The 18,053-nt window shown below is 34.7% G+C and overlaps 1 protein-coding gene across 4 annotated transcripts in view; it reads left to right on the top strand.

Moving 5' to 3' along the window:
- Antp (Antennapedia) overlaps positions 1 to 18,053 on the top strand; it is a 169,851-nt gene that overhangs the window by 97,122 nt on the left and 54,676 nt on the right. The window lies entirely within an intron of this gene.

The raw sequence follows: 18,053 nt of genomic DNA, 5'->3' as shown, positions 1-18,053 counted from the left end.
TAAGGTCGACTTTACATGAGAAATGTTCTTGACAACTTTATGGCATGTTTCGTTGTTATTTAGTGGCAATATATCACTCTAGAAACACTTTTTTCACCATAAGTCTTGGATGTCAAATGGCTATGTGGGTTCAAACAAGGGAAAACTCATACATATTTTAATTCACACATACAGATTACCTAATTTGCAGCTTAATGTTGTATTAGCGGTGTTTTAAGCCCATGGGAATTTTGTTCCTCACAGAAAAATTACCGCTTCTATCTTTTGTACAAAATAAACAATGAGATTAAACTCAAAACAATTTAAGATAAAGTATAAAAATTACATTTAACTTGAAACATATTGCATGGTAATGAAAAAGTGGCAGTTGGTACTAAAATAATTTACGATTGGCGTGGAATTCAATGAATGTGTCACAATTTTTTATTGTTCGCGTTTCAACAAACGTTTCGCAGAGCTGTCGACAAGAAAAATATCTTTTTAAAAACTACATTTTGTCACAAAGACGCAAACGCCACAGCTTAAAACAAATCCTCTTTTTAAAATTGTTTTTATCTAATTCTTAAAGAATGGGCGACCACTAAATCATATTTGCCCTTTTGTGCGGAACATGACAAAAGAAACGAAACTAGACTAGTTTTTATCTTTTGGACGCGTGTCCCTAACGGTACACTACGATATTACGAAAGCGCCCAAAAATGTTTACAACAATGGTTCACGTGAATGCGTTTGCGCAAGCCAGTGCTATGTTTTTGTACACGATTTTTCGTGGATAGAGCAAAATGTAACGCGTTGGCATTTAAGAGCTATTGTTACGGGGGTGGTCGGTGAAAGCGAGCGTCGTTGAAGCTTTGTTATTTATCAGTTTACAATATGCCTTTGTTATGCTACTTACCTTTAAATTAGACCGAGACTTGGCATAGGCTTTCGAGTGACCAACACTGAACTATGCGTGGGAATTAATGTAATTTTTATTACATCATATACTCATCTTGTATTTATATTAGTTTGTAAAAATAAAAGCAATTTAAAATAACATCCTTTTAGAACTTAATTGTTACTAAAATTAGACGTATTGTGAGAATGCCACAAGGAGCTATCCTAGGAACGTTATTTTTTAATAGATCAAAAATTTTGACAAATAAAAATAACTTAATGTTTAAAAATTAAACATAGTTATATATTTAAGCACGTACATAATATGTGGCTTATCAAACACGCGTTAAGCAACTGATGCTGATGCCATGAGAACCCGCGGGCCGTGACCCCGTTACGAACTGTTTTATTTTTATTTTCTAGTCCAATTTCCTTTCCGACCGTGTCTAAACTTCATAAATATAACGACTTCCATATTTCGAAACACTTTCGAAATGGACACGGATTTCGTACGTTTACGAAATTTTGGTATGTATCTGTATTTTCTATGGGATCACGGTTGATGATTGCTCTAGTTACCAGTTCTAGTTCCACGAAGCATGTGAAATGTTACGATTTTATTATTTCTCAGGTACATACAAAAACATAAACATAAACAATATGTACTTTAATAAAAATAAAATCATCACCACAACGAAGTCTAGTGCCATTCGCGCCTGTGTTGTGATATAAATCATTCTCGAACCGAGTAATTAAAATACTGGTGTACGCCAGAATCAGGCATTTCGAATTTACGCGGCCAGCCTGCGTACGATGTAAAAACACGAAACAGATATTGTACGAGAGTGTCTGGATATGTGAAAATGGCGGCTGAATTGCAATTGAAAATCGCTAACAATTTTTTTCATTGTGAACATGCCAATAGTAACAGCTCTTGTTAGGTATTTAATAGGTGTCATTAAATGGTTCTATCATTTATTTGCAAGCTTTCAATAGTCACATAAAACAACATAATCGTAGCCATAAAAAGTTTTCATACCACATTGAAAAAATCAACTCATTCTTATTTTAAATACAACCTACAACAGTTTTAACGGCTTCATTTGTTCGCGTAATGAGCCGTTTACGTATGTAAACAAAAACAAAAAGCTGGCAAATCAATAGGCCGTTGAGAACGACTGTTATCTACGAAACAAGCATAAAACAACCAATTACAAGGCTATAATCTCAATATGCCAATTAAGGTTAGTATTACGAGTGCATTTACGGTCCTCGGTTGAGCGCTGTAAGTGCGTCGTAAAGTAGGATTTAATAGCCCAGCTGACTGCCGAGGGAATCCCGGCTTGGTACAGCTTGTTTCAAGGACTTGCTACACTTTGTGGGACATTATCAATCAGTTTCGGTGGTGAGAGGTGTTTAGTGAAAGTTTAGAATTATTAAGGATGTTGTAAAGTTGTTTTAGTACTTACTTCCTATTTTTAGTAGCACTTTAAACGACATTTTTTTACTGTTGATGTCTATTTATTTCTTTATGTTGTCTCTAATATACGTAAATAAAAAACAAGTATATTATTTTTATTTATAGAAGCAGAAATGCGGAAAACATTCCAAGAATACCACATTATATTTTCCGTAACATTCCTGCGTTGAATTTCAAAACTACACTAAACTGAAAAGTAATTAACAACACCTACAAAATACATAAGACATGAAATAATGAGCTTATAAAGTTTCTGTAAGCGGTTAGTTTGTCTAGTAATGATGTTATTTCTATGTAGACAACTTGGAATCCATCGCGTGACTGCAAACAGAAATTCTTATAGTGGGACACGCCAACTATTTTATGTAGGTATGTTATTTAGGATTCAAATGTATGTATGTAAGTAACTATCTAGACATTTATGAACATATTCATAAATGCTTAACCGTTTATTGTCGCTATAAATTCACGTATTATGCTTTGTTTTCTGAAACGTGGTATTTTGATGATTTTTATTGAGACATTACTTTTATTCACAGCATATAACAAATGTTTTTATACACACTAATAACTCAACAGCAAAAAGTATTTGAGTATTAAATTAACAGTAGTTCATCTTCTGCAGACTATATTATACTTAACTGATCTGATAGTAAACTTCTCTGATTAAAAAGCACATCAAAATCAACTTTAACATAAAGAACAAAAGGACCTTTACCGGATTAACACGATCCCAAAGGACATCTAGCCAACTAGCGCCGTCCGAAAACCTACATTTACATAGACACTTACTTTGGCCCCAAATTGTACTTGTGTCTGGAACTCTTTCGTAAGTAACAAATATATTACGATAAAACAGGCAATATACGTAACATTGAATACTCAAAACGAGATCACAAACAATTTCTCCGAACCACAGTCAATGAAAATGTAAAAGCATATCGACTCATAGTAAAAGAACACTTCAGTAGCAAAGCTTACAATCATAACGATTTCTTCGCCACAATCTGATTATTCGCACTCCATTGAACAGTCAAAAAGAGATCGCAATCGATTTCTCTTAACCTTACAGTCAATGGAAATGTAACAGCGTGTGGATAGTCAGAATAAGGCATATGGTGGGTTACTTCGGCCTGTTTGCTATGCAGGGCAGCGTATTTCGCCCTGATTTTTGGCCGATGCCGACAGTGAGCCCAAAATGTATTAGTGGATTTAACGCCTACGGAATAAGAGGCACCGATCCAGAAATGTGACGGGAATACGTTATTAGAATACTACGGAGGTTCTAATACTTGATTTAATGAAGTTGGATTCGGTTTTAGCTGATTTATTTATTTATTGGGGTGAATTGGAAACACCTGGGTAAATAAAATCCACTTTAGCTGTTTATTGACTTAATGTCTGTTTAGTTAGTTTTCTAATGTTTTAGTGGTACGTTCTCTGGGAGGGAAGGAACGAAACTAATTTGTTTATGTAATAACTCAATTTACACATCATTGCGTGACTGATCGACAGGCGAAGGTACATTAAAATAGATTGGCTCTCTAATCAGTAGGGGGCCTAATGCAATTTCCTTTATTGTTTTCATCCAATAAGACAGGTGGGGCGGGCCCCACGGACCGAATATTTGGGTAAACGATATTGTTAGTAAGTGGAAGTAGGGACAAAAACATGTCTTGTTATGTTTTGATGAACTGCGGATTATATCACTCATATTAAGGAACATTCCTCTCAGACACAAAACATTTGTTTAAATAAATATAAATGTGTTCATACAATGTTATTGAGATCGGCCCGTCACTAAAATTATGCTGTTTCAACCATGACACAGTTTGGAGCTTTCGAAAAGCTATAGGAAGTAATAAATTGAACACCAAACAGGGAGATAAACCTACAACTTTATTACGACTCTCGTATTACATTTGATTACAACAAAATGTTCTAATTAAATGCTTCAAATTGCTAAAAATATTCGAAACAAATAATCCTGATCGCAAATCCAATAATTCCCAGGCATTAACCAAAAAAACAAAAGAAAAATTGCATCGAAAATACGAACCAATGGGCAGCTGTTTTACCATATTGTATCCCAATGAAAAATATGAGTAGGAAGTGGGCGTTCCGAAGCTTAACGGTCAAAACGATCTATGTTTTGTACAGCTATTAAATTCACACGAAATTAGCAATTATATTGCATGAAAACAAAGTTGCTTCGTACCTACATGTAGTGAAGTTCACGACCTTTGTAAACCATTTCATATTCGGCTATAATAAACTTGAAAGTCTGTTTACATGGTCTCTCTCACGCAAAAAACTACTGGATCAATTTGGATGAAATGTGACATACACATAGCTGAGAGCTTGTACTAAAATATGAGATACTTTCAAGCCCTGTATTAGCACTCAATTATAGTAAGTCGTGAGAGAGAAGTTAGCTGATCATTAATTCATTTTTTAAACGATTTTCAAGTGCAAAATGTGCTGTGTTTCAAATATATGGTTATGGTTATTATCACCTACTACTGTTACAATGAAGTATTATTAACACCTTTGTTTCAGCCATGTATATTGTATATCTAATAAACGCTTCAAGCGGTCTTTAGCATTAATTTAGACGGCGCTTGAAGCGATATACTTAAGACTTAAAGGTTACGTACTTCAAGCGTTTTTATATGTCCCCATAAACTTATTTTAAACGCCATGATCTGAATTTATAATTGTGCTTTTCAATGTATTTAATGACACTGTTTTTTGTGGATAATTGCAGTAGTAAGTGACAAGGTATCTTTGTCAAGTTGAATCCAAAAATGTTCCTTCTTTTTGGACCAAAGAAAACAAAAAAAAAGTCCAAAAATATATGTGTTGTATGCATAATCCAGTCACAAGTCTAAAATCTAACGGTAAACAACAAAACACATATAAAGGTTAACACAGACGCGTACATAAGGCGGCGTGCACACTCGCATCTCATTTCCCGCCCACGCCAGTTCCGGTGACGTCACGCGAGACTCGATAGGTGCCCACAAGGGGCTTGGCTCACAATAATAACTACAACGGAATAGCTACCGAAAAGCTTATTATAATGTTCTATGAATAGTAATGCGGTTGTCAACAGGATGGAAACGGTATTTTCCTAGTAGTCAATGGAAATGTAATTTTGGGTCTAATGGTTCATTGATGCATTAAGTCATCTTATTGAGCGATTTGGAATAAAATATCGATTGATCAATTGGGTTTTTCATCGATCATTCATCTGATCGAAACACAAAGTTGCCCGAGCAAATGATACCTTACAACCTTATAGACACTCAGAAGCCAGTTCCTGTCGAATAGATATTTTATGACACATACGAGTATAAGCATTTCAATGTGATACTGCCAGCCATAAAAGCGAGGTGTTTATTAAATATTAATAGCCGTTCATTACTACCAATAAACTGGTCTCGCAACAATGTTACAAAGGTAATATACAATTCCGATGTTGTCCTTCCCGGAGGCTCTCACTAAGATTCTGCGAACACATAAATATATCCATCAAAGTGTGAACAAGTATTCCTTTGTCAGTTGTGACTCGAAGAACATAAAAATAGAATGTTTTTAAACACTAATACTCCCACTACGTATTTCGAATTCAAAGCTAATTGACGTAAAAAAATTGCTTGAGTAAATCGTTGAAGCGTTCGTTCGCGTTCGTACGAAGCGTGTTTGATTCCAGGATGCGATAGTGGAGTTATCGCCTTCGCGATGTAATCATTCTTTATTTCGCCGTGAGCCGGCCAGGTTTCGTCCTTCACTCAATCGTGCACGCAAGAGAGGTTCCCAAAAAAGAGGTGTGGATACTTCCTGACCTTTTTGTTCGAAAATACCTCTTTAAACGCTCCTCTAATTTATTGTTTTACAACAAAATTGTACGCATTAAGTAACTTATCAGAACCTACTGAATAATCGAGTTCATTAATCAGAAGGACTTTGTATTCGCATATTATTTTCTTCTTCGATTACTATTAATTCAGTCATTAGTCACTTTAAAACTGTATGGCTTCTGACCGAACAACTTTAAAAGTCAATTCTTTTAAATTGGTCCCCATTCTTTATGCTATGGGACGAATCAGAAGTCATTAATTAAATTAACGTTAAAACGACGTTTTAAGTGGATTACGCTAAGGCATAAATAATAATTTGAAGAGAGCTTGTCACGATATATTTTTAGAGAAGTTTATGTGACATCTTAATGTCCTTGCAAAAGTCAAATAAAATCCAATTAGATCATTTAAAGTACTTAATGGGTTTCAAAGATTAGTGGTATAGCCAGTGGGTTAATAAATCGATAAAGCGGTCCTGATTGATAGTAATATTTATTTAACTTGTAAATAAACTACTACATTTTTCAAATGTTTTTCCTACAATGTACTAAAAGCTTTCTAAATCAAAAACTATATCTATATTGATATGACAAAAACCAGTAGCGGTCGGTTACTTTGCACCCTAATGCGATGTTATCGGCGGAAGGGCCCAAGTCGGCGCGCTTTGCCACTTAAAGCTACGCTATTTATATCTTTGGACCCTCAGACAGATTGGTCGACCGAGCATCTGTCTGCCGGAGATGGGTTCTTAAAAAGTTTCAGATGAAAAAGTATAGTCTTCAATTTGAAACAAAGTAACTACTTTAAGAATCGTCTTTAATATATTTTTGGTTCAAAAATGGTTCTTCCCTTAATGAGGTAGAAAAGGTATACCTAGATAAAAAATCTTCAACTAAAATAAAACAGGCCTGATTCAAAGACATGTCGATTCAAATTGATTAACTCGTTTGGGAAACTGTCTTTGTCCCGTTAAATTAATCTTAAAGTGGCCAATTTAACCATCTTAAAGTTTCAGTAGCTTAACATCTAAGTGCATTTTCAATACATAACATCTTCAGAGCTATAAATTAAATTTAGTGTGGGAACATCAATGTGACACTTCAAAAGGCCTATTTATTTCCAACCGAAATTTACTAAGATCATAGAAGAGCATTCATCAAAAACAGATGTCTAATAACCAATTAAGATGCAGTGCGTCAAATGTGTCCGTCACTTGATATCTTATCTTTAGCACGAGGTCGCGTACACTGGTTTACAAGCCTTAGGCATGTTTAACTAATGTTACTTGCGTTATTTCGTGACTAAATTGTTTGAACTTGTTAATATTTTATACGGGGATATATTTGTTAAATTAAAAAAAAATATTATATTGTAAATTAACCCAAGAATATATTAAAGATCGTTTCTTGATAGAGTGATGAACAGATAGACGTGTCATTTTATAAACATTTATGTATTACAACTTTACGTGTAAATAAAGTAACTAATGTGTATGTCTCTTTTACAGGTATGTATCGAGTTTTCAACACTACTTACTTTGGGATAACGGATTGGTCAGTATTTATAGCAATAAGAAATTACATTAAATAGATAGCTAGGGAACCCTCAGTACAGATGATACCAATAACATAAAGTATCACATGAAGTTAATAAATATAGGTAATATCTAAATTATTTTTTTTAAGAAATAAAATTCTGAAAAAATATATAATGAATAGATAACATTATTGAGAAACTGACTCCTGGAGTGAACTGTCAATAAGAAACGGAAGTATCAAAAACTTACGAAGTATTCAAACTGATTGCAACAAACACGACCGTCAAAACGCACCTTGAGGTGTCAGTGCAGAAAATAATAGAAAAATTCATAATACGTGATCGCAAAATCCCAACAAACGCTTCACACAAAATCTTTTTACATATAAACTGCATAGAAGCGTTGAACTTTTACAAAAGCACTCAGGTAACTATAGAGATAGGTAGTGCCGTTTATAGAATAGGATAGAGTCTTATCCACCGTGTGAAATAGGAGTACGTAAATACAATGGGAGTAAGAGGGACGGTTGTATGCAACTCAGTTGCGTCTCCGCAAAGCTTAGAGCTCAGCTGTCTGCCCCGAGCGGTGATGTTTGAAACACGGGACAGGCGGAGCTTAGCTACAAATCACTCAATGTCACATTTTGACATTTGAGATATTAGACCTTTTTTTTCTATAACACCGCCATCTCTTATTTCTGAACGAGCTTTAGGTATACATTGACAATATGGCTAATTAACTCGAAATTTTCTATTTATTTATTTCACTGAATAATATTTAAGCATTTTTTAACAACTATAGCAACATTTTTCAATATTTCTGTCAGCAATAATAAAATATTCACACGGGTCATCAGTGCAGTCATAAAGTTTACGACTTCGTAGTCATCCCTAGTTAAAATTTTAAACACAACGGCATGCAACAAAGTAGTCATGGCCTTTTAGTGGTACCAACTTAAAAAGTTTCCAACCAATTTTTTGTGATCTCTTTTTTTGTCGCTGATTGTACTAAGAAGGAGCGTTTTGAGAGTTCTTAATAAGTTGGTCGGTCATGGTTCAAGGAAGCGCCCTCAAATAGTCCAAATGAGGCCATAAAAGTCCCGCTGAGCGACGTCTCAATACAAGTCGTGTTCAGTCGCGCTAATCATATTTTTACTGCCCACATAAATTATTTTGATGGAACAAAAGCCGCTGGCAACATAAATTGGACTGCACGCACACTGACCGCACTACAAATTGTAGAAATTCGCTCATAAAACCTTATCAACGAATTAAGATATGAGGACTTAAAGAGTCAAGGTTCTATTTATAAATACAACGGGAGTGTTTTGTTTCTTCTGCGTTCTTTAATTAGTTAATGCTACAAGAACAGTGTTCTGCAGGGAACAGTGTAAAACTAATCGAATTTTCATTCGGATTCTGTCAATCGGCGTTACACGCGACTTTTCCTATTACGAAGCTGGAACGGCTCCAATACGGCTTTACCTCGAACTTTAGCGTAGCACTTGACGATATTAATTTTCTTTCCCTAAAATATAACAACCATGAACAAGTCTATTTCAAGAATACTTGAAACACGTGTTCAGTTAAATTTTTTAGAGGTAATTAAGACCCATTGTGAGGGTTCAATGAAAAAAATGCAAGCATATGACATGGCTGTTTTGTCCGCAAATTACGCAAAACGTCCAAACATGTCCAGCTTTGTGAGAAGAAACAATAACCCAAGCTTTTGTTTGCATAATTAATTCTTCGTCCAAAACTGAGTTCGACCGCGATCCCAAACCGTTATACTCGTAAACGCAGCAGGCTACAGAATACTGATCCACAAACTTTCTTGAACAATTCTCGTAGCCCTTATTACAACCCCCGTTAGAGTTGAAATCGTTTGATATAAATGCATAAACAACTTGGTCGAAATCCAGAATCTTTGTTTCACGCATTCTAATTCATACACATTTTTTCCACACACACAAAACAATGCTTGAAATGAATAAAATTATAATTACTAGCCCGCCTCCGTTCAGTTTGCATTTTGTTCACGAAAATAATGCCTTACTTTAAAATTATTAATGGCGTTCTATGTAAAGATGATAGAAGATAAAGAAATTAAGCTTGTTCTTTAATACTGTGTAATTAAGATTCTACGTTATAATCTTGAGAAATTAAGATTTTCAATTCTGTTCGTAATAATAGATATGACTGAAAGTTTTGAACTTGTTTTTTTAATTAACCGACAAGACTTTAAAATACTGTTTTAGTTATTAGAAAAATTGACCTCACAAACAAGACATTTAAAAATTAACATTGAAATAAGTTTTTTGGCCTTTGTTCTTCTTGTACCGCTTAAAGCTACATTATAGCTCTAAAAGTTCACTTCTTATCGAAACACAAAAACTGTAAGCGACTTCTTGTATTCAATTACACATACATAAAGAACGGCTTGAAAGACAAAGAAACGCTTCTCTAATACGTCATTAATTCAATAATATTTACCAATTACACCCATTTTTATAACCAACAAGGCTCATAAAATATCATCACGCTATAAAACGTAGTACCTGAGTGAGCTGTAAATAAGGCAAAACCTTCGCGTTGCGGAGAATGAGCTAGTTAGCGATCAGAATAGCCACACTCAACTTTTATGGCACCCATAAAAATGTTTTTATCAACTCACTTGGTTAATTAAACAATTACCATTGTTAGTATCTGATGTGAAGCATAATACAATCAGTTACATGTTGTTGCTATGTAACTGAATACATTAGATAATATCCGCATTGACCGGACAATGTCGACAGCCTATGTTAGGTGCGGGTGCAACGATACTATTATTCATTTCACTAGAAGAAATATTTACTCCGTAGTAAAATAAGACTACAGAATTTTTTACACATTCAAACAATCAGAATTAACATTTTAATAATTTAATTAGCGCTGAATGTAAGCACTGAAAAAAATGGAAATTCAAATTCATTATATGGCTTTATTTTTATTGTACCTAGCTCACTAAAAAAGGAAGATTGGAAACTTGAACGTGTAAAGTGGTCATTGACCGGGTAGTATCGACAATTGGTGGTTAAAGTGGCATCTGTTTGCTCGTATGTCTATATTTTGTTATCAGAAAGGTGTAGATGTATTAGCTGACGAAGGTTTTCTAATATAGTCGCCCCCTGGTGCGTTAAGACGGCTTGATGGATGGTCAGTATATTGAAAAGCAATGCTAGCAGCCTCATCTGATCTTACACATAGGGGTTGGTCACGCGAGTATTACGTACTCGGATTACTATGGGGTATCAATTTGATTAATACTGTTTCTATTAGATTAGGTGGATTATTGAAAAGCTCCTACGGGTTTTCAATTTTGTTTGACAGAAACACAGTTTTTATCAAGCATATAAAGTTGGAAAAATCTAATAATCTTCATGAAAGTATTGGATGTGTCATTAACCTTTTACGTTCAATGTAAAATATTAATATCTTAAGCGCTACGTCTATGAATTATCCTACATAACGCATAGGACGCTTCCACGATACAGCAACCTATTTATAACGTTACCCACAGTTCCTAAGAAATGCGTAAGAAATTACATTAATCTTACAGACGACACGCAAATGTTTTTTCCTATACTGAATTATTAAGACTACAGCTATACTTCCTGTATTATAAAAAGTGACTATTAACTAGGCACATAAATATAAAAGACATATAAGTATTCTTATACAGCTATGTTCCACCTTCAATGCAGATATTGAAGTAAGTGCCTAAGGTAGATATTTATTCAGCCCGTTAATTTATACTAGTTGTAGTGACAACTGAGTCAGAATGCCGCCATCATAAATTTTATGTAACTCATATATTTCATTTGATATTCAAATATGTAGGTGTTTGCAAAACGAATACTGATAGATGCATAATGTAGCCGGTAATGTATATCTGCAATTTATTCATACTACATTGTATACCTTTACCTAACCATTTCGTGTGAAAAATTATTCGTAACTGTATAAAACACGGCGAAAATAACAAAAAGCTTTTTATCGAAACAATACGTTCTCAATTACAAATATAAAGAGTACGCGAGCAGATGTTTAATAAAACCAATTTTATTTAAAAGCTCGAGTGTGGAAAACATGCCGATAATCGCACGGCTGCGATGTTCTTAGAAAAACAAAAGAGATTACTCATCCCGATGCCCGAACTCTATCTGAGAATTCTTCGAAGCGCACCACCGCACGGGCTCGTAGCGTCAGCACCGAAACAACGATAAAATACCCTCATATAAACTAAACAAGCTCAATAAAAATTCTTTCATCCAAACTGAATAAAGCTTTCCATTGAACAACTAATCAACTGATACGATATCGATTTTTTATGCTACCATTACCAAACTGAAAAGCTTCGTGAACCAAACAAAACATTTGTGAGGTAAAAAAATACAATTCAACCCGTCATCGCGACGTGACCGCGTAAAATAAAAAATGTACGTGTGAGGGTCTGTCCGTACCCACCCCTAGACCGAGACGAGAGAGCGTAAGACGGAGTACAGAGAAAGTTTGAGTGACGTACCCCCACCACCGACCGGTCTCCCCCTTCGAGGATTTACGGCGCCATATTGGATTGGGACAAGATGACACGAGGCCCGGATAATTTGGGCAACGGTATCACGTGACAGGACCCGAACTCTGAAACGGCACTTTAATTATGATATTCTCGAGTTTATTCCACTTTGAGTTGGCGAATGTTTAGTGCAGATTCTGATGTAGTTAAGTTTTGTTATGTAGTTACACTATTGGAATACGCGTGTGATAATGAAGTAGATGTTTTATGATTATAAAAAAATGGCTACAACTTATGACGCAAAATTAATTGGTCTAATAAACAAATCATTACTCAGTTGTTTTATGGGATCAAGCCAGTCAAGTTTTTTTTTGTTTGCACCAAATAATTAAATGATTCCAAAGATACGAATCCGGACGACAACGTAATAAAATGTAAATTAAAACAATAAAAAGTCAATAAGATATTCATTGGCGTTTTAAAAGTCAACCCTCAAATGAAAAGGTGCTATATAAACAAAACTAATTCATCAGTAAGGCAATAAATAACCCGAAGCGGTTGCACGCACTCGCGCGCAGCGTCTGATGTCTTGACACGCATGCGCCGTTTGGCGTGCCAAAGCACATATTCGTACTGTATCTACTATTCGAATAGACGAAGAAAATAATTGAGTGCAGAAGTTTTAATAAATCTCAGTTGGAACTTTTGTATACCTACATTTTCACGCATTGATGATAAATACTGTATTAACAATGTATGAAATCAACTAATGAACGATGATTAATTCGTTCGTTGTTCGAGAATTATGATGTAGCGATCGCTGTTCTGGCCAGCTTCGTTTAATAAAAGCTGCTGACGTAACAATCCGTGCAATACGAAACAGGGACGTCACCGAACTGCTATAGAACACTCGAGGGTGCGAATACTGCAAAAACAGAAATCTCGTTAAGATGACAATTTATGGGTTGTTTTTGCTAAATGAAAATAGTCGCAGCCTGTGAACTGAACAGACCTTTTTTGATTTTCTTAATGGAATCTTTCCGCTTGGGATTTGTGTCGAGCGATGGTTTAAGCTGTTCCGCTTACTCACAATACCCTATAGTGGCAGATTTGTACAAGCCTATTTTCTTTTTCGTGAATATTTTCCCAGAATCTTGGCATTCATTCGTATAATTGACACTGTTACCAAGAGGAGCTCAACCACACTCAAGGGGAAACTGTTTATATAAGAACGTTGTTAACAAACAACATAATAGGCACCTATACAATTAGCGGCCTTTTCATTTCCTTGTGGACAATAAAAGCTTCGTAACATTGATACAAACTTTCTTTGTAATAAAGCAACCAGCCGGAAGCATTTCATGATTTATGACAAAGCAAATTTTTATTTCCATTTCTCTTCGTTCATTGTTTTTTTTATTATTATTTTGCCACAATTCCTCGCAGCTTTTCAGTGGAAAAAAGTCGCCGTGGAAAGTCGCTTTCGTTTTAGTGGAAATGGAAAATGTAGGAAAAATAAAAGAAAAGGCCGCATATGTGCTGCGAGCGAGAAACTTTGGCGTTATGATCGCCGGTCGAGTGGACTCGTTATGCCATTTTAGAGTTAAAAAATCTTTTATATTTTTGCACTACATTCAAGTCTTAATAAAATATGAAATACCACTGACTTGAAGTTAAAATTATTAATTAAAACATTCACAATAAAGGTATCAATTTACACCAACAGAGTATCATGTACCGTTTAACTAGCACTGTATAAATAAAATAGACGATAAAATAATATTTATAACGTTTGCATATTCAACTGTTGGTGCTTGTAGCTAATCATTATTTGTCAGCCTACACGCAATAAATCCTAATTGCTTAGCATTTCACGAGTTTTTGAGATAGAGATATATCTAAGCTTAGTTGCATATGAGGAAAACTTGATTTACCGTGATAATTGTACGTATTTGCTACGTACGGCGCGACTCCTGTCAAGTCCCTCGAGGTTTCACACTGGCGAGTACACTCCGCTCTTTTTGCCTCGTTTTCCTGTCACGCTTTCCTTTTCAACTATGTGTTACTGTCTCCCTTACGCGTTGTAAAACCATGGACCTGGCAAAATCAAAATATATTCACTTAACACGTAACAAAAATAATTAATCATTCAGTTTATTAAATTTCTCACACCTAAAATTACCGCACATTTCCACAAAATTAAAGCTACCTAGCAGCAAGTATTACTTAAAATATAAAACTAAAAAAAATATACACTCGAATGCTACTCCACGGCTTCGCTGTTACAACACGCGTCATTCTATTTTCTTTATTCCACTCTGTTTTGTTGCGTCCCGCTGCTTCCGTACCGTGGACACTTTTGGTTAGTTTGTTCTGTTTTCCGTATAATAAATAATAAAGCCCATACCACTGGACTATGTGGAAAACATTCGCTCGCTAACTGTGTCTTGACTCTTGTGTCGTTGAGGACAAACGAGCCACGAGCATTTGAGGGTTAGGAATGTTAAACTTTTGGGCAGCTGTTGCATTTCGTCTTTATACCGACGTCTTGGAAGATTGAGGTTAATGACCTTTAACTTCCAAAGATAATATGTCTGATACATGCGTCATTAATTAATCTCGCATATTTTTCTAATTTTGTATAGAATAAAATATTCTCATGTAATTAACGACCTTTTTAATACGTGTTATTGCCAACCATTTGAGTGAAAAGAACCGCCAAAAATGATAAATGATTTAATCGAATCTTAAAACGAGCGTAAAACCGATAACCACAGTGATTATGTATGCAGATATAATGCAGACAAAGTCGTGATTTGATCTATGGCCCTTTAATATTCTATTAACCGATATTCAGTCGTATATTAGCATCAATGCATTATTTATATCTGATAGTAATATATCATTATTGAAAATAAGGGATATATTGTCAATGATACGATTTTTCATTGATCGATGGTGGGCACGCGCTCACTTTTATGTACAACTGATAAATAGCGCCCGTGTATGGGGCAACACCATTGATATCGAATGTGAACGCATTGATTTATCGTTTCGCCGTATAATTCGCAAATTCAAAAACAAGTTTTTTTTTCCCAGTAATTTTTTATAAGAGATATTTGATGATCCGTTTATGAAATATAGCTAGTTTATGTCACATTTTCGTTTGGCCGTAACGGAATCGAATTTAATTTCGACCACTTTGAACTTGATTAAGTAACATTTAATACCGAATGTTACGGGTGCCAGAAACTATGCTCATAATTCTTTATTTCTAAAATAACGTACATTAAAATAGTGTTACAGACCTATATATTTTTTTATCTTTAGAAAAGACAATTATACATAGTGATCATTTATTTAGCGAACTCAAATTATTCCTCAATCAAATCAACGTAACCTAAATAACTACTGAAAAAAAAAACAGTTACTCACGCCTACCTAAGCATCTATCATTGTCATCGCCGAAAAAACAGCAAAAACAAGAAAAAGAAGAAAAAAAAGCTCTTAATTCAAAAAATATAAAATTCGAAAAGTTTACGTTTGTTGGGCTCGCGATTCGCGAAAGAATCAATTTTATTGGTAAAACAAGCGGCGTCGGTGATTTATGTCCTACGAACGTGGCCGATAGCATGTCACCGGGCGGCATGTTCGCGCCTCGCTCTAGAATTTGCTAGAATATTCTTTTGTGTTTACAAGTACAATGACTTTTTGTTGAATCGAATTTCTATCAAATGTAGCCTGTCCTTTTGTAGCTCGAAATTATATTTTGTACGAGCTATTTTCCCGACCGTTTGTGTTGCAGTTGTGATCTTTCTTTGTATGTCAGTTTTCTAAAGTTTCAACTACCATAGCTCACTGCATATCTTTTTTAATCCACATTATATACAATTCTTGTATAAAGAATATTTATCATTAAATAAAGTCAATAGTCATATCCACTTCTTATAATTGAGAGTCTCCTCGACATTTAAAAAGTTGAAGGTTCGGTAAAACAAAGAAATGGATTGACCTTTATGCAAGGTGTCCCGATTAGAATCTAAGCAATTGTACAAATATGGAAGACGAACAAGCTTTTGCAATTTATTTTTAGTTGCGACGACAAAATTATGTATGCTTTAATGAAATGGATATTTAAATAAGAAAGATAGTAAATAAAATTAATTCCGAATACTGTAGGTGCAAATACCTACTATTAATTGTTTTGATTTGATGTCCTCTAGTGTCTACACCTGTAGTTCAATATTCATCTCACATTTCTATACGAATGCATGTTGAATGCAAATTTTTGCAATACCAAAAGTACGAGTAATCGTTTTTATAGACCCAACACACGAACGCGAGAAAAACCGCGAAATAAAAGCCAGTTTCCGATAAGCAGGTGCAGCATTATCATATGGTCGTACCACAGACCAACTACAGACGCTAATCTACCCGTCAAACATTTGTTCGCGGACCATATATCATTATCGATCGCTATTACTATTAATTCGCACGTTAACCCATCAATTACTAAGAGTTTTTTAATCATTTGTCATTTATAACGAGCGCTGCATAAGTTTAAATTAAGTGCTTATTGTTTGAAATGGTTTTAGGAAACATTAAACTGTCATTGACAACATGGTTGCGACCGTCCAGCGATATTCTTTAATAGTTCTATTTACATTGCCCGTCCCTCATATATCTTGTTTTTGCTCGCCCAATGATGTACATTTACGATTATACCATTCTTTTCGATCGTTATCGTAAAGAAGGAGTAATGGGACTGTTTGCAAAGGTTAGAGAAACGTTTAACAACTTCTTGTTGTTAATTTAACACACAAGTTGAAGTGTTAGTGAGTTGTATATCAATATTTAAGGCTTTGACTCGGTCGTATTTACTAATTGTCACATTTTATTACAGATGTATCTTGAATTACTGGCATTATTGGTTTTGACATCCATTCAAAGTATAGATCTTCAAGTCATTAGACGCATTGTTACTAAAAACAGCTTTTAAATATTCTATAGGGCGAACACGAAAGTCAGTTACAAGAAAATTACGAGGCATTATTAACATAGATATAGGAACATAGTTCATCAACAAAACACCTGTGCAGGTGAAGCCTCTCTTGAACTTGATGTCTTAGAAAATATTACACTAGATAATCCTGAAATTAATGCACGCCGTCTGGTGGAATTTTCTATATAACAAATAGCAAAACATCAAGATGATAATAAACTAAATAGAAAGTATTATAAGAATAAAGGGGAAGAGATAATACTTGGTAAAGCTGATCGTAAAATTTAAGACCCGCCTATGGTTGATATAGAAAATAAAATGGGATTATCTATAGCATTAACGATGGCATATAAAGCTTCTCAGTTAAATGATGATGCTAAACGTTTTATACATCTACTAAACGGATCATTAAGATTATTTCGAGGCGGCAGTGACTAACGTTGCGAAAGGTCCAATTTTCGAAGGATTGGGGTCACGTTCGTCGGATGATATTAAGTGGACTCAGATATGTTGTTTTCGTGACTTAGATACAATGGCGTCATTTTGTGTTCGTTTATCGCATCTGCAGTCCAGTATTTACTGCTTCAACTTTTAATAAACATATTTTAATTATTTACTTCCATAACCTAAAACAATATTTATAATAATTTCTAAAGCCAATAGAATGATCCTCTAGTTATAAATAATACGGCATCGATATATTTCCATAACAAACGATTTGAGAATTCATAAATAACA

The sequence above is a fragment of the Helicoverpa armigera genome, chromosome 14 (assembly GCF_030705265.1).
Source record: "Helicoverpa armigera isolate CAAS_96S chromosome 14, ASM3070526v1, whole genome shotgun sequence".
Classification (NCBI taxonomy): domain Eukaryota; kingdom Metazoa; phylum Arthropoda; class Insecta; order Lepidoptera; family Noctuidae; genus Helicoverpa; species Helicoverpa armigera.
Note: the sequence above shows the minus strand (reverse complement) of the source record. Positions and strands in the feature narration are given on the sequence as shown.